A 17,525-nucleotide genomic window follows, 5' to 3' on the forward strand; every position below is an offset into this window, starting at 1 on the left:
TCCTTTCTGGATTTGACACATGCAAGTGGGAACAAGTGGGCATGGTGTGCTTTCCAAGAGTTTCAGAAATGTGGCCTGAAGTTCACCTGTAGGAAGAAACGTGTAGTTCCAGTCTCATGCCCTTCCTGGCTTTTCTTCAGAGACTGCCCTGTTGCTAATGACTGCTAGGGAAAATGATGGTTTTGTGATATGGATTCCTATTGAACTGATCTGGGAATCAACTTTTTTTTCTTCCTGAGGTTCTGAAACAAAAGATTTTCTTTTTTTAAATGATTGGACTCTTTATTCATTTTTTTCTTTTTTTGTTTTTGATAGTCAAAACTCAAATGTTGTCTGAGACTTCCTTTTTTCTTTGTGGATGAAAAAAGTCTTCTAATGAAAATTCTGTTCAATTGAATGACCATCTTTGTATATAAGATTTCAACTGAAATTGTGACCATCCTTAACTTTTTGAGAATTTCTCTGAAACCATCAAACTCTCTCAGCTGGGCCAGTGAACAGTCATCAAATATTAATCTTTAGCCAGGGTAAAAGGTACTGGTGTAGAGGTGACTGGTGCTAGAACCATTACCATAGCCATGAGTCACAAGTTCCCCCTCAAAAATATTATCAGTTTGGAAAAAAAAAAAACAGAGCCAGCATCAAAACACTGATTTGATCAAAAGATGGAGAGACACTAGCTTGGTGTTCCGTCTTGCCCAACACCACTTTTTTCAGCACTTCTTAAGCGGGGGTTTTCCTTCCCCAAAGCTTACGATTGGCCATACACCCAACAGAGCATTTGGGAGAGATGTCTTCCTGTTGAAGAAATTATCTATGCCAGCTGCCTCACCCAATTTTAGATCATGATGCCCCTAAGAATCCAGTCCCACCCCCAGGGTAGTTAAGATCAGGTTGCTCAAGGTGCAATTATCTCTAGCACTGAACCTGAAGAGTTGCTGATCAGTACACAGAGACTATTGGTCTCTCCCTGTGCCTCAGTTCCCCATTGTTGTGACAGGGTAGTCCATATCTCAGAGAGGGGTGAAGAAAATAAATATCTTGAAGATCTAAGGTACGTGCACTATGCTAATAGAGGGCATCCAAGTGGTATCATAAGTAGATATTACATTTTCTTACACTTTTTTTTTGCCACTGTGCACCTTTACTGTTTATTTGGAGTTAATGTTGCTGTTCCAAGGTCTTCCCCTGACACTTTCAGTGCAAGTGAAATGCTATTGCAATTAAGATGGAGAAAAGGAAGACATCAAAACTGCTGTGGTTTTTGTTTCAGCAGAGATGTGAAACTAAGATCCTGACAATTCATAGTTATTAAAGATTCCATTGCATTTTCTGCAAGTGCTGAGAGCCTGAAGAAGCTGAGATTCCAACTCATGTAATTATATTCTGTCTGTCTCTCAATTAGTTGAGATATTTTTCATGTTCTTGGTACAGTGTTGCATCATGCTGTTAAACAGGTCTCCATTTTACACTGGCTGTAACCACATTTCAGTGGTAAATGAAGTGATTCATAAATATTGTTTGAAAATCATTTCGAGATCTTTCCAGGTAGCAAGGACTGTATAAATGTCTGACTGATTTATTTATACAATGCTTAACATACATCACACAGCTTTAAAAATAAATGATTTTGGTGCCCTATCTGGCCTGTAATAAACCCTACTTAGACTGAAAGTGAAGCTTGCCTGCTAGACCTACCAAGAGAAAAGATGTTTGTTTTCTTCTGACGCTTTGATGTAGCATTGGGCTTCTGGCATGGGCAAATGGTGGGTGCAGAAACAGGGACTAGTGCTACAGAGCTAGCTGCTTTTCCCCCCCGGCCACTGGGATAGGCAGGCCACACTGCAGGAGCAGTAACCAGTGGCCAAGGCCTTGTTACAGTAATTTTGGGTGGCTTTTGGAGCTCTTAAGCGCTGGATTGTCTGCACATTAACACCTTGAAGTGGTTTGAAGCATGCATTACACAGCTCAGGTTTATGTCACTCCAGGGCAGGATTATCTCTGATCTGCACTACCCAGCTCCTGTTCTATTAAAGTGTGGCCACTTCTCACAGATGTGCTGCCAGATTGAAGTATCCAGTATCCCAGAATCTCTCACACTTCTCACCCATACAGCAGGGATAGAAGGCTATCCTGGCTTACCAACCCTGTAGTGGCAACTCACAGCTACAGCTACAGCTACAGCTCCTAGTCCTGCCCCTACTCACCAAGCCTTACAGCTCTGCAGGTAGAAGATGGTCAGAGACGGTTTCTGGACTTAAGGGTGTGACTGCTCCAAACTCCAAGCTAGCACAAATACTGATCAAAATTTGTGCAGCTCTCGGTATCAGGTGTAACACAGCCCTTAAGTCCGTGAAACAGAAAAGAATGCCCCTCCCCCTCAACACAGTCCCAATTATTTATTTGAGTGATTCCAACCTAGTTAACAGGGTGTGTGCAGAGGGCCTGGACATTGCGGGCATGCATTATTTTGTCAGGCCCCTAGACACTCCAGCAGTGAGGGTGGTGATTTCTAATGTGCCCCCACATGTGACCGATTGGGAGCTGGCCAAGGAACTCAAGCCCTATGGGGTTCTTACAAGTCCCTTTTGCCGATTGACCATAGGGAGTAAAAACCCCAAACTGAGGCATGTCCTGTTTTTCAAAAGCAGGTTTTCATGCTTCTCAGGGAGGGCCCACGGTCTCTGCCTCAGTCCTTGAGCCTCAGGTTCAATGTGCGCAGGTTTGTGATCTATTTTTCTTTTGGGGAGACCGTGTGTTTTAGTGTGGTAGCTCTTCCCACCTAGCAGCCCAGTGCCCACGGGGGAAATCGGCCAGAACACCAGTGACTACAGCGGCACCAACGGATGGTGCATACACTTCTGGGACGCAGGCCCCACCAGTGAGGCCGGGAGCTTTTCCCAACCTCCTTCTACCCCTGTTCCATCTGAGGGAGCTGGAACCTCTGGCGTGAGAGTGCTGTCCAGTGGAGGGGCTGGGACTAGGCCCCAACCCTCCCCCGCACTCATTTCACCTACTGTGCCCACCCCCACCAGTACAGAGATGCCACCAGGTAGAGAGGCTGATGCCTCCACTTCTCCCCTGCCTGCTCTGACCGTCCTGATTGAGGTGGCTGGGGTGGTCAGCAATTGTGGCACCAAGGCCCTGTCGGGTGATGGGGCTCAGGCCTCCTGCCAGTTGCCCTCCACCATGGCCTTGTCTGAGGTGGCTGGTCCTGGGGAGGCAGGCCAGAAGCAGTCTGGCCCACCCTCTATGAAGGGTGGGCTATCTGCCACACAGAAGAAGAACAACAAAGAGAAGAAAGTGAAAGGGACCACTCAGGACTCCCCACCCCCACTGAGACCTTCCTCAGCTGGTGCTGGGGGTGGGCCCTGCTGGAGAGCCTGGCCCTGCTCCAGCTGTCATGTCAAAGACCCTGTTGATCGGGGACAAGGGCAGCTTGGAGGTGGTGGAGGCGAAGGCAGGGGTCACTAACCCCTCGCCTGTCTCCCACCTTCCGGAGGCGGGTGCTAGTAAGAGCTATGCACAATGTCTCTCTTCTGGAGATCTGACTCGGGGCAGCAGAGGAGTCTGCTGACCTCTTGGTCACATCCCAGGCTACCGAATTAGATGAGGAGGCTAGTGAGATGGAGATCCAGATTTCTGACTGTTGCAAGCAACCTCGAGAGCGGGATGACCTCTTTCCCCCGCAAGAAGGTGGGGATTGCTCTTTGAGAGCCAGACCTTGACCTGGACGATGAGAGCAGGGTTTAGATATTGAGGGTGTAGATGCTGAGCTCCCAACTAGGGTGCAGCCTCGCCATGCATCTGTTGGAAATGTGAAGCCCATGTCGGCAGACCCCCCTGAGCCGGTCCTGACTGTGGGAAGCTCCTGACCTTTTTGAAACAGACGAAAGAATAGAAGAACATAGCGGGGCGCATCACCCAATGATGTGCAGATCCTAAAGTTTTTGTCAAGGCTGCCAGAGCTGTGGCCAAACTTATGCAGCAAGATCTAGTTACTAGGCAGATGGCTTATCGTCTGGAGAAGCTCACACAGTGGGTGAGAGACGAGTGGGGTCTGGCAGGGTCCCTGGAGTAGAATAGGGCATGATAGGCCTTTTTTGACCTGTCTCTGCTTTTTGCTCTGCTCTCAGGGGCTCACTCTTCTATCTAAATCTTACCTCACTTTTCCTTTCTCATACCCACACCCAAGGCAGCCACAACCATTGGTACTTTCAACATCAATGGCTGTTGAGATCCGGTGAAATGGGAGGCTGTCCTGGATCTCCTGCTCCAGAAACAGCTGACTGTTGCCTTCTTCCAGGAGATGCATTCTGACAGGCTCAACCAGTTGGCTTGACACGCTGCCTGGCAAGGCCAGTTGTTCCTGAGTCATGGCACCAACCTTAGCGCCAGGGTTGCGACTCTCCTATCATCACAACTACAGCATGACATGGTGGTGGCATGGGAGATTGTCCCTGGCTGCTTGCTGACTGTCCACATCACCCTAGCACAAGACCACCTGTTACTCATCAATGTTTATGCACCTACTGATAGCCAAGAGAGGGTCACTTTCTTTGAGACCTTGGCCGCCCTTTTGCACGACATTAGTGAGGATGATGACCTGCTTCTTGTAGGTGGGGACTTTAATTGTACCACTGACACCCTGCTCCACCGTATGGGGCCTGAGCCTCACCTGCCTTCAGCCTGCAAGCTGCAGTCTGTCTTGGAAACTGCAGGCCTCATTGACGTCTGGTGAGCCCTGCACCCCAATGCACGCCGGTACACCTGGGCCAGGATGAGTGCAGGGGCCTGCCTCGACCGCATTTATGTCACCAGGCACCACCTGCCACTCCTACGCAGCGGCCGCATCATTCGCTCAGGCCTGTCAGATCATGGCCTGGCTTGCTGTGAATTGAGCCTGCCGGGGAGAACCTGAGCACGAGTGCCCTATTGCTGTTTCAACATCAGCCTGCTTCAAGACTCTTACTTCCAAGACTGCTTTGCCATCTTTTGGCGGGGCTGGGAAGCCACAAGACTGAATTACTCCTCCTGGAAGCTATGGTGGGATGTGGGCAAGGTACAGATCCGGGCTTTTTGCCAGCAGTACACTCAGCTGGTAACGAATTAACTGTGCCGCCATATCAGAGAGCTGGAGGAAGATGTGGTAGAGCTTGAGGCTGCCCTGCTAGCTGCCGGCAGTGATGCGGTGCTGCGCGAGAGCCTCCAGTTCCGTAGGAAGTGCCTGCGTGACTTGGCGGAGAGTGCAGCCCGTGGAGCGAGGATCCACGCCTGCTACAAACAGCTGGCCAAAACAGATGCCCCGACCCACTTCTTCTCCAACCTGGAGCAACGGCGGGCAGCAAGCAAAGTCTTAGATCACCTCAAGACCCCTGAGGGCCAGGTAATCACTGACCCAGGTGAGGTACATGAGCATGCTGTTGCCTTCTATCATGACCTGTTTGCAGCTGAGCCGTCCTACCCTGAGGCCACGTGGGAACTCCATGTGGGCCTGCCACACCTTGGTGCCCTGGAGGCCAGTGAGCTTGAGCAGGAATTGTCTCTGGCAATGGCTGCAGGTGGCCTCGCCTCTGACAAAGCCCCCCTGCGACAAAGGCCTCAACGGGTTACCTGCTGAGTTCTACAAGACTTTCTGGCCTCTTCTCGGCCCCTGTCTCCTGCATGTTTTCCGGGAGAGTCTTGCCGACAAGGTCTTGCCAATCAGTTGCCGCCGTGCAGTGCTCATGCTGCTGCCCAAGAAAGGAGATCTTGGCTGCATTAAGAACTGGCAGCAGTCTCCCTGCTGTGTGTGGATTACAAGATTCTAGCCAAAACGCTGGCCACCCGCCTCTGCACTGTCATGGCCTCCATCACTGGGCCTGAGCAGAGCTACTGCATGCCAGGAAGAACCATCCAAGACAACTTGTTTCTGTTGTGTGACCTACTTACAGCCAGTGAAGTCTTTGACCTAGACATTGGCCTCATCTCTCTGGATCGGGAGAAAGCCTTTGACCAGGTGGACCATGCCTACCACTTTCATACCCTGGAGGCCTTTGGCTTTGGGTCCCTTTTCACCAGGGCCCTCCAGGACTTGTATCAAGACATTTTCAGTCTGCTCAAGGTGAATGGGGTGCTCTGTGCCCTGTTCCCCACATGCAGAGGTATCCGTCAGGGCTGTCCCCTGTTGGGCACGCTCTATGCCCTGGCCGTCAAGCCACTGCTGCATGCACTGCAGTGCCGCCTGAGTGGTGTGACCTTCCCATCGGCCATGGCCCCTCCGCTTCAGCTATCAGCATATGCAGATGACATGACCATCTTCCTTAACAACCAGGAAGACATGGAGGCCCTGATAGGCTGTCAGTGAGCCTATGAACGCACCTCTTCAGCCCAAATCAACTGGGCCAAGAGTAATACCTTGTCGCTTGGTGCATGGATCACCATAACCCCCCCCAGATTTGCCAGGAGGCCTCACCTGGCACTGCAAGGGCCTTAAGATCCTGGGTGTGTGCCTAGAGCCATCGACCTTCATGGCACGCAACTGGGATGGCCTTGAGGATGGAGTGGAGGCCTGTCTACAAAGGTGGCACTGGCGCCTACCCAGCCTCTCCTACCATGGATGTGTCCTCATCGTGAACAACCTAGCGGCAGCGACTTTGTGGCACCAGTGCACTGTACTCGATCCACCACAGGACCTACTCGAGAGACTCCAGCGCCTCCTGGTCGATTTTTTTTGGGATGGGCACCACTGGCTCCCACGAGCTGTCCTATAGCTGAGGGGGGCCAGAGTTTGGTTGACTTTGCAAGCAAGGTGGTTGCCTTCACCTGTGGGTCCTTCAACAATTCATGTACAGCGAGGAGCACTTACCTTGGCAACAACTTGGCATGCCGGTTTCTGCAGAGGGTGGGGGCCCTCAGCTTTGACCAGGAGCTCTTCCTGTTGGACTTTTGAACTGGGCGGTGCTTCTGGCTTTCTACCATGGCATGGTACGAGCCTGGCAAACCACTTTCTGCCTCCAGCCCCAGGCCTGTCACCTGCAGTTCCCGCAGTTGCTGAGGGAACCCCTAGTACACAACCCAGCTCTGACGCACCCTGTGCCGAGAGTCTCATGACCGTTCTCATTCAGGCACGTGTTCTCCGCCTGAGCCATCTCCTTGACCCCGCTCGGTCAGCCTGGCTCTCACCTGAGGCCTTGACCACTTGGCTGGGCATGCACTCTGTCTGCAGCTTGGGCCGTCTCCTGTGTGACATCTGGGCTGCCCTCCCATTGGAGGCAGCAACCACCCTGGATGACCATCTCCGGGTGGGCCAGGTCCCCTACATTGAGGATGCCCTGAGTGAGGCTTTTCCTGCTTTATCAGTCACCCCAGCCATGGCTGGTGAGCTGGCCAATGGCCCTGGCACCTTGCTGATGCTCCCTGTGCCTCCTGACAGTGACACAGGTTGCCACTTTGCTTTTCTGTCGCACAGAAGCCTATATGCCTGGGTGGTTCATGTCTGCCATGCCCAAGTGCTGGCAGGCCACCCTGATACACCATGGTGACGGTGCCTGGGGCCGCCAGATTCCACACCAGCCCACCCTGTGTGGTGCACGTTGTATAAGCTGCCAACCACCAAGAAGACTGACGACCTGCAGTGGCGGTTGCTACATGGCATCCTCCTAGCCACTGGCATGTTTGCATCCCACTTTAACCCAGCCACCTCGACGGCCTATCCCTTCTGCCCAGGGGTGTTGAGGAGACCCTCTTTCATGCCTTCCTTCACTGTCCCCGCCTGCAGCTGCTCTTTGTCACCCTCGAGCCACTGCTGCAAGTGCTGGGCAGGAGCTTCTCGGAGACCGCCTACGTGTGCTCCTACCCATACTGGGTGGCTGAGAAGGGGCCTGTCTGCCTCACCAACTTCTTACTGGGTCAGGCCAAGCTGGCCATCCTCAAGAGCCACCAAAACCGGCTTGCCGGGACTGTCTCAGATGATGCCCTGCAGCTTTTCCACCTCCTGGTGCAGGCGCACCTCTCACTGGAGTTTGAGTATGCTGTGCTCCAGTAGGCAGTGTCCGGCTTTAAGACACGCTGGGCTTTTGAGGGAGCACTGTGCCATGTGGAGGATGGCCGTCTCAAATACACACTCTGATGTCAAGACTGGTTTGGGCGACCGGGCTGGCTCGGTGTCAGACTACGACTTCCAGCTCGTGCCACATCCTGAGCCCTCACCAGGCTGCTTTTTTGCTTTCTTTTTGTGTGGAAAGTTGAAGGTGTTGTCACATGTATGATTGGATAGAACAGGGTAAAATTTGTTTTTATAGTTATGACTATGTGGCCGGCACTCCAACCACATAACTAGCATGTAAGACATGACATGGAATGTAGCGAAGGTGTCTGTCAAGGTATGATGTGATGAATGCAATGACATGGTTTTCTTGGTTTGATAGTAATTTGTTTGTTTTTTGCTTTGTAAGCGGCCACCCTTTTTGTATCCCTGAATCCCTGAATAAAGTAGTTAAAAAGTCAAAGTCCTTCCTTCCTGCAGGTGGTGCCTGCTTTTGAGGTGCACTGGGCCCTTGAGGAGGCACTGTGCCATGTGGAGGATGGCCATCTTCAATACACACTTTGATGTCATGACAAGTCTGGGCAACCAGGCAGGCTCAGTGGCGGACTGTGACTCCAAGCTCGCACCGTACCCTGGGCCCTCATCAAGCTGCTTTTTGTTTTTTTTCCTTTGCGTGTGAGGTTGAAGGTTTTGTTACGTGTACTACTGGATAGAGCAAGGTAGGAATCATTTGTTTATAGAGGGCTTTGGTCTGTACAACTGGGTGACCATGCATACCAGCATGTTAGGCACGTAATACTGTGAACGTGTCTGTCACGGTGTGATGTTATGAATGTAATGGCATACTGCTTTTGGTTTGATGGTGATTTTTTAATCTTTGCTTTGCATATTGGACCTGGACCTCAGAGGGGCTAACTTTTTGTACCCTGAACCCCTGAATAAAGTAGATAAAAAGTCAAAAGTCCTTCCTTCCTCTCTGTGCTCAATGGTACCTCCCTTTCCCCCTCCCCCACCCATTGCTGCCACTGTCCCTCATTGCCCTGGGGCAAGGGGAGCTCCAGAACTATTCCTGCCCCCTTCAGGTAGGGTGTGCAGGGAGTTGGGCTCAGCCTGGGACAGCAGCAGCAGTGGTGGCGAGTGGTTCCTTTGTCCCCATGCCTGCTCCCAGGCTGGCAAGAAACAACCAGGGGGACTGGACAGCAAAGAAGAATCTGCCTGCTGCAGCTACCACTGTTTCCAACTAAGCCTGGCCCCAGAGCAGCCAGTCTTGAGCAGTCTTGAATTTCCTCCACCCCCAGGGCAGCTAGGGACAGTGGGGACAGCAGTACTGGGTGGGGAAAGGAGGAGGGGATGTGCTGCTGAGCATGGAGGGGAAGAGGGCAGAATTCTTATGTGATTGGGGGCTTAAAAGTGCCTGGCTGCTGCTCCCATGGTGTGGTCTTAAATGGGGATGTCATCATGTCATTCCACTCTCTCTGGATCCACCCCTGGCTCCTAGTTTCTGAGAATTCTGTCAATTTTTACCTTCTCTGGATCTAGAAGGGAAGTATCAAGTAGACTACTTTCATCTTTAAAAGTAATCTACAAAAATCCCAGCCTTTCCAGGAAACTTGTATTTACCACCCTAGATCAGTTTTTTGGCCCATCAAGGCACATACACTTTCACTAAGCAGCTGTCAGTACATGATGTTTCAAAGGAAGTTTAGTAAACTTACCTAGCCAATCACATGCCTAATACTGTAAACAGATGAAGCAAATGTCACTTTCAGGACCTGAGGAGCTAAGTTTGCAGCCCGAAGCATGAGATCTAATTATCCCTATCTTAATAAGTTACACAGCTACCATATTGGTGATTATATAAGGCCTCCAAACTCCAGCATTTTAGAGCTCTCTCCCTTTAAGAAAAGTCCTTCTAGCTCTGCCTTTCATTGTCTTTTAGTTATCTCTTTTAGTTTCAGCCATGTTCTACAGAAGGTATGGTTATCAAAACTGCATACAGTCTTTGCCCAGACACCAAACAAGGATGCATGATTGTTTGATATGGGTGTGTTGATTATAGCTGTATTGGTCTAAGGACATAGGCAGACAAGATTCTTTGGGTAAATGTGATATCTTTTATTAGACCAACTAAATAGTTGAAAAATTGTTTTTTACAAGCTTTTCAGGTACATACACCCTTCTTTAGGCATAGGGAAAGTCTGCTGGTGTTTGTATACTCTCCGGGGTGGAATAGAAACTTAAGCCAATATGCAAAATGCAAGTCTGTGAAATTGCAAATTCATGGCAGGGAAGATCACAGGGGATTGGAACTAATAGGTGCAAAACAGGTAGGTGGGGGTGGAAATGTAGACCTGGTAATAGAATGTAGATGGTAAAATGTAGAGAGGTTACCTGGGGTTACTGGACGGCAGGCAGATTATCATGTGCCATAAATCAAATGTCTATATTTAGTCCATGATTTTTTGTATCCAATAGATTTATTAAGTGAAGTTTGTAGGTTCTTCTACAAAAGGTGTTTTGTAAATTCCCTTTGAGTATTAGGACTGAGAGATTGGAGAGAGAGTGGCTGTGAGACACATGCACCTACAGGTAATTGGGTATTTTTGTTTTTGATAGATTTTTGGTGTGCGTTCAATCTGGTATGCAATTGTTGTTTGATTTCTCCTACATATTAGCCATCAGGGCATTCAGTGCACTGGATGAGCTGCTGGTAATATATGTATTCTGTACTGGGATTTGATCCTATAATACACAATGTGTGGACAGATAGTTGAGCTCCTACAGAACACCAGACACTGCCAAATGCAGCAATCTACCTGTAAGTGGCAAAAGCAGGGCCTTACCTCTCTTTGAGATGTTAAGCTAGAGCTCTGATTTTGCTGTCACTGATTTAGTGGAAAATGCTTGTTTTAAGAGCCCCAAAGACTCAGAATTTTGCCATGTATGTATGCATCCTAGTTATGCTGAGTCTCTAAAATGCACAGAAGAGTTCGATTCCATCCTTTTCTTCTGTTTCCTTTTTTTAAAATTTGCAAAAAAAACTTCAGTGACTAAATTCAACTCTGAGAGCAAATGGGCTTAAGTCCTTTATAAGTGCCTTTGAAAACCAAGAATTCCCCACCCCAACCCCCACCCTTTTCTTCCTCCTAAATCACACTCATATGTTCTCAGGCATTAGAGCTGCTTCTTTACATTTGTAAGTGGAGTGACTTGAAATTGATTTGATAGACTAACCACATTTATCTCCAAAGAAAAAGGAGATGTGGAAATGTTTAGTAAGCAAGTTAGTGGAATGGTTACTAACTCATTTCATATGTTCTTAATCTTGTTTTGCTTCCCCTCCTCAAGTGTTGAGTAAAAGATTGGGGGGGTTATTTATTCTAAAGATTGCAGGGGGAAATGTTTGATTAAAGAATGCATAATTATCCCAGTCAATTCATTTCTGAAATGGTATCATCAAAAAACTCTTCTGGAAACCTCAAGAGACATTGCTATCTTCTAACATAAAAACATCAATAGATACAGTAAATGTTGCAGTTCAGGTTCCCTCTAATATGATTGGGTACCCAAGCTTTTAAGTTGGATGAAAAAAGAGGACAGATTACCCACCTGCAAAACTGGTGTTATTACCACTTTACTAACACACAGAGGTGTTGTGAGACTTAATGAATGGTTGTAAAATACCTTAATTTCTTTGAGTTGAAAGGTATGAATTTTTAAAAAAGGTGTGGTGGGAGAAAAAGCATTCAGCAACAAGTTAACCAGTCTATTATATTTGAAATACCATCTAGAAGACATGACAGTAGGGCATGGGTGGACAAAATCATGGATCTGGCCAGCAGCTGAATTCCATTTCCCAGCAGCCCCTCCCACATGGCTGGGGCCAGTCTCCATGGAGACCCCAGCTGCACCTGTGCTGTTATAGCACACGCCTGGAGTTGCCATGGAGATTGGCCCCAGCCACACTGGCAAGGAGTGTGGCAGAGCAGGGCGGGGGCTGCTCCGGAGCTGCTGGGATGTTGCCGGGGGGACAGCTTGGTTGAGGCCATGACAGAGCCACAGTCTGTCACCTGCATGCTCCTTGTAGGGGTGCGCAGGCATCACAGTTTTGCCCTGGCCTCTTGCAGCAGTGATAGCTTGGTTCCAAGCCAGGGCAGAGCCACAACCCACTGTCTGTGCACCCCTACCCAGAGTGTGCAGGTAACAGATCATGGCTCTGCCCTGTCCCCACTGCAAGATCCCAGTGGCTCCAGAGCAGCCCCCTGCCCTGCCCTACCATGCACCCTGCCAGCACAGCTGGGGCTGGTCTCAGTGGCAGCCCCAGCCTTGCACTGTCACAGTGCAGGTACAGCTGGGGTCCCAGCCATGCAGGCAGGGGCTGGGAAATGGAGTCCACTGCCAGCCAGATCTGGCCCATGGGCCAGACTTTGCCCACCCCTGCAATAGGGTTTCATAGCTAAGTTCTGATGCTTTCCTTTAGTTTGCTTTCTGGCTAAGATTGATGTTAGTAATGATCAGATATTGGGAGCAGTTCTGAGTTCATGTTTAGAAAAACAAGAGTCCTTAATTAACAGTTTGAGGCAATACACGATCATTTTTATAACACTAATTTCAAGTGCAGTTCTACCGTGAAATGAGACAGTGTAGATACCTAAGTATGATCCTATTCTAGTAAAGTCAGATGTCTGAAAAGACACAATAAACAGATGCGTTTTACTCTTCCTCTTTCTTTTCTGTGACTTAACTGTAATACACTATCATTTCACGCTTACAAAAGCAGATGCATTAATATGCTTTTTCAGGGCCTTGATCAGGGTAAAACAGGATCATACTTAGGTGTCTAAAAAGATGGAACATCCCTTCATCTGGCTATATCACAGTAAAACTGCTGTGCTTTGTCTCCAGTAGGATATGAAAACGAGACACCTAAAAAGTCAATATGTAAAAACATGTTTGTTAGAGGGGCAGTGAATATGTAACTTTAAGGCTTGGGACAGAAATTATACATAAACTGATATAAATGATCAGAAACCAGTTGAAATCTGTAACACAACAGAAGTTCAGTTCACATAAACCAGTTTCAAAATGGTTGAAACTGGTTTAAGATAAACCTGAATAGATGTAGTATCAGACTTAACTGATTTAGGTTGAATTGGTTTATTAAGCTTATGTTCCAGATCCCCTCCTGATTCAAGTTAGCTCTCAGTCCACCGGAATGCTTTGCACCTCCCCCACAAACCCACCCCCTCGCAGGGTAAGTGAGCTAGCTTTGGCTGAAGCTGTCTGTTCCAGCTGAGCAGTGAGGCATGCCCTAGCACCCCCCAGCTTCTGGCCTGGGTCACTGCAGGCATGTGGCTTCATTTCTGGAATTAAAAGTGAATGTCTGTTCACTTGTTTATCAGTTCAATCATCACAGCTTAGTCTAACCTGTGATGATTGAATCAACTCAGCCTGGGCTTTTTGGCTGGTTGTACTTAGCCCTAGCATACCAGTAAACAAATAAATACTCAGCTAGACTGCATCGAACTTAAATTTCATTTTCAAAATTACTCTCAAATTTTGAAATTTCAGTAAAATCTAATAAAACAAACAATCAAAGTCAGCAACAACCTGAAACCAGTGTCATTCAATTTTTCTGCTTGGGAAATGACATTTTAAGTCTCATTTGAAAAATATAAGCAAGCTGTTCACTAAAACTCAGTGGCATATAGAACTCCCTGCCCAATATCAGGGAAGTTGCTAAGTTCAGTGCTGATGAGTTCAGCTAGTACAACCAAAAGCACAATTATGTGGCTGTGGAATTCTGTGGACTATGGTCTGAAAAGAAATTGCAACCAGTTCATGGTGGTACACAAGAATGAAAAAGACTCAAGAAATACAGAAAAGTGCTACATCTCTACTCTATGCTGGCAGAGCATTATAGAACCATAGAAAATTAGAGTTGGAAGGGACCACAGGAGGTCATTTAGTCCAACACCCTGTGCAAACCAGGACCATCCCCAACTAGATTATTCCAACCAGAGTTTGTCAAGCTGGGCCTTAAAAACCTCCAAGGATGGAGATTCTACCATCTCTCTAGATAACTTGTTCCAGTGCTTCACCAGTATCAGAGGGACTAAGAATTGTGACCAGTGATGTCATGGTGGCCTTTGTTATGTTTGTATCACCCTAGATATTTTAAGGTAGACAATGAAAGGCCAGGGCCCCCACCATCCCTAACTGTTCCCAGCGCTGTAATACAGGTCACATTGGGTTCCATACTGACCCTTTCTGCTCCTTCCAGGCTTCCTTAGTTAGGCCTAGCCCCCACAGGGGTTGACAACCATATAACAGCTCGAATGGCAAGAAGCCTGTAAATGACTGCAGCTGGTCTTAGAGTCTGGAGTCCTTGCTTATAATTTTTCTTAACATACCCTTAAGGGTATGATTGAAACATTCCACCAATCCATCCATTTGTTGATGGTACATAGACATTCATAATTTTGTTATGCATAGTACAGGTTTCCCTCACTTTATGCAGGTTCTGTATGTGTGAATTCGCTCTTATGTGGTGACCCTTTTTATACCAAAAATTTGATATATGCGAGGTAAATTCACTCTTATGCAATTGGTGTGGAAGAAGCCTGCAGTCAGCTGCTTTGTGTGGTGCATTGTAGGAGTGGCACACACCAAAACATAGTCTCCTGTGTGGATCTGTGCTCTTCTCTCATTGTCTGTGACACATGTTTCTGGAGTTGCCATCTCCATTATAGGTTCATAGGTATTAGATATTAGCATAGGAAAGGACCTCAGCAGATCATCAAGTCTGACCCCCCTGCCCCAGGCAGGAAAGAGTGTTGAGGTCAGATGCCCCAGCCAGGTGCTTGTCCAGTCTCCTCTTGAAGACCCCCAAGATAGGGGAGATCACCACCTCCCTTGGAAGCCCATTCCAGGTTCTGGCAACCCTTACTATAAAGAAGTTCTTCCTGATGTCTAACCTGCATCTGCTTTCTGTCAGTTTGTAGCCATTATTTCTAGTTACACCAAGGCGTGACCTGGTAAACAAAGCATCTTCTATCCCTTGCTTCCCCCAACCCCCCAATGATTTTGTAGATGGCCACAAGATCACCTCTCAGCCTTCTTTTGAGGAGGCTGAAGAGATTCAGGTGCCTCAATCTTTCCTTGTAGGGTTTTACCAGCAGGCCCCTAACCATATGAGTGACCCTGTCAAGGTTATCCACACCCCTTTTGAAGAGTACGGTGCCCAAAACTGGATGCAGTACTCCAGCTGCAGCCTCACCAGTGTCACATAGAGGGGAAGTATCACCCTCTTGGACCTGTTTGAGATGCACCTGTTAATACATGATAAACTGCATTTAGCTTTACTGAACACTTCATCACATTGATGACTCATGTTCATCTTGGTGTCAATTATGACTCAGAGTTCCCTTTCTGCTACAGTGCTGCTGAGAAGGTCATCTCCCAGCCTGTAAGTGTGTTGGTGATTTCTTCTCCCTAGGTGCAGTACTTTGCATTTGTCCTTCTTAAACTGCACCCTATTCTGTTCTGCCCGCTTCTCCAACCTTTCAAGATCTGCCTGGATTTGTCTCCTGCCCACTAGTGTGTTTACTTTACCCCATAATTTGGTGTCATCCACAAATTTGGACAGAGTGTTCTCCATGCCCTCATCCAAGTCACTGATGACATTGAACAGCACTAGTCCAAGGACTGAACCTTGGGGAACTCCACTCCCCACATCTTTCCAGGTCAATGCGAACCTGTCCACCACCATTCTTTGGGTGTGTCCCATTAGCCAATTTGCCACCCACGTGACCGTATAATCATCTATGTCACAGCCACTCAGTTTATTTATGAGAATAGGATGAGATGCCGTATTGAAGGCTTTCGTAAAATCCAGGTAGGTGACATCTACTTTGTCCCCTGCATCTAAGCATTTTGTGACCTGGTCATAAAAAGAAACAAGGTTAGTCAGGCAGGATCTACCTGCTATGAACCCATGCTGGTTGGCATAATGCCCTTTGGCATTATTTTTCCTGCTGGACTCCCACAGATGAGATCCTTAATATTTTTTTCAAAGCTTTTCCCAAAGATAGAGGTGAGGTTAACTGGCCTATAGTTACCCAGATCCTCCTTCCTCCCTTTCTTGAAAATAAGGAACACATTGGCCCTTTGCCAATCCTCTGGGACCTAACCCGAGCACCATGAGTGCTCAAACAACCATGCCTGTGGTTCTGCTATGACATTGGCCAATTCCTTCAGCACCTTTGAATGAAGATCATGCGGGCCTTCTGACTTAAACACATCCAGCCCTTCCAGTGTCCATTGCAGCTTTGGCCTTTCTAACTGATTCCCTGCAAATGCAAGCCAAGTAGGTATACTCCTCCTTGGTAGCTATCACCTGCTTCCACAGTCTATATGCCTCTTTTTTTGCTGCTAGGCTTTCTTGGATTTACCTGTTCAGCCAAGAAGGTTTCTTGGCCCATTTGCCCCCTTTCATGCACAATAGGATTCTCTCCTTCTGCACCCAAAGGATTGTTCCCTTTAGGAAGGACCACCATTCCTGAACTCCCATCTCACCAATGCCTCACTAATTAATCTCCTGTACATACTGAAGTTGGCCTTTCTGAAGTCTAGTACTTCTGCCCTACTTTTCTTTCCCACCCTTCACCAGATAATAAATTCAATCAACTGATGGTCACTATCCTGAGCGGGTGCTGAGGGAATTGGCTGGTGTCATTGTGGAGCCATTGGCACGGCTGTTTGAGGACTCCTGGTGCTCGGGCCAAGTCCCTGAGGACTGGAAAAGGGCCACTGTGGTCCTTATTTTCAAGAAGGGGAAGAAGGAAGAGCCTGGCGACTACAGGCCAGTCAGCCTCACTTCTATCCTGGGGAAGGTCTTTGAAAAAATTATCAAGGGCCACATTTGTGAGAGCCCTGCAGGGGAAGTGATGTTGAGGGGTAACCAACATGAGTTTGTACCAGCCCGATCCTGCCTGACTAACCTGGTCTCTTTCTATGACCAGGTAACAAAGAGCTTAGATGTGAAGGAGGAAGTCGATGTCATCTTCTTGGACTTCCAGAAGGCCTTCGACACAGTGTCCCACCCAATTCTGTTGGGCAAGCTGAGGGACTGCGGCATTGACAAAGGCACAGTCACATGGGTGGCAAACGGGCTCCAGGGGTGCACCCAGAAGGTGGTGGTGGATGGGTCAATGTCGACCTGGAAGCGTGTGGGGCAGCAGATTCCCCCAGGGCTCGGTCCTTGAGCCGGTGCTGTTCAACTTCTTCATTAGCGACCTGGACGAGGGTGTGGAGAGCACTCTGTTCAAGTTCGCTGATGACACCAAGCTGTGGGGTAAAGTGTATACACCAGCAGGCAGGGACCGCATCCAGACAGACCTGGATAGGTTAGAGAAGTGGGTGGACCTGAACAGGATGCGGTTCAACAAGGACAAGTGCAGAGTGCTGCACCTGGGGAGAGGGAACCAGCATTATGGTT

General features: G+C 48.3%; 1 long non-coding RNA gene across 1 annotated transcript in view; it reads left to right on the plus strand.

Moving 5' to 3' along the window:
• The first annotated feature begins 823 nt into the window (after positions 1-823).
• The window catches only part of LOC109316352, a 34,465-nt gene continuing 17,763 nt past the window's right edge, over positions 824-17,525 (plus strand). Inside the window, exon 1 of the long non-coding RNA XR_002102823.1 lies at positions 824-1,375. This is a non-coding gene — a long non-coding RNA (uncharacterized LOC109316352). The remainder of the gene's footprint in view (positions 1,376-17,525) is intronic.

This window comes from Crocodylus porosus, unplaced genomic scaffold (assembly GCF_001723895.1).
Source record: "Crocodylus porosus isolate Cpor-Errol unplaced genomic scaffold, CroPor_comp1, whole genome shotgun sequence".
Classification (NCBI taxonomy): Eukaryota; Metazoa; Chordata; order Crocodylia; family Crocodylidae; genus Crocodylus; species Crocodylus porosus.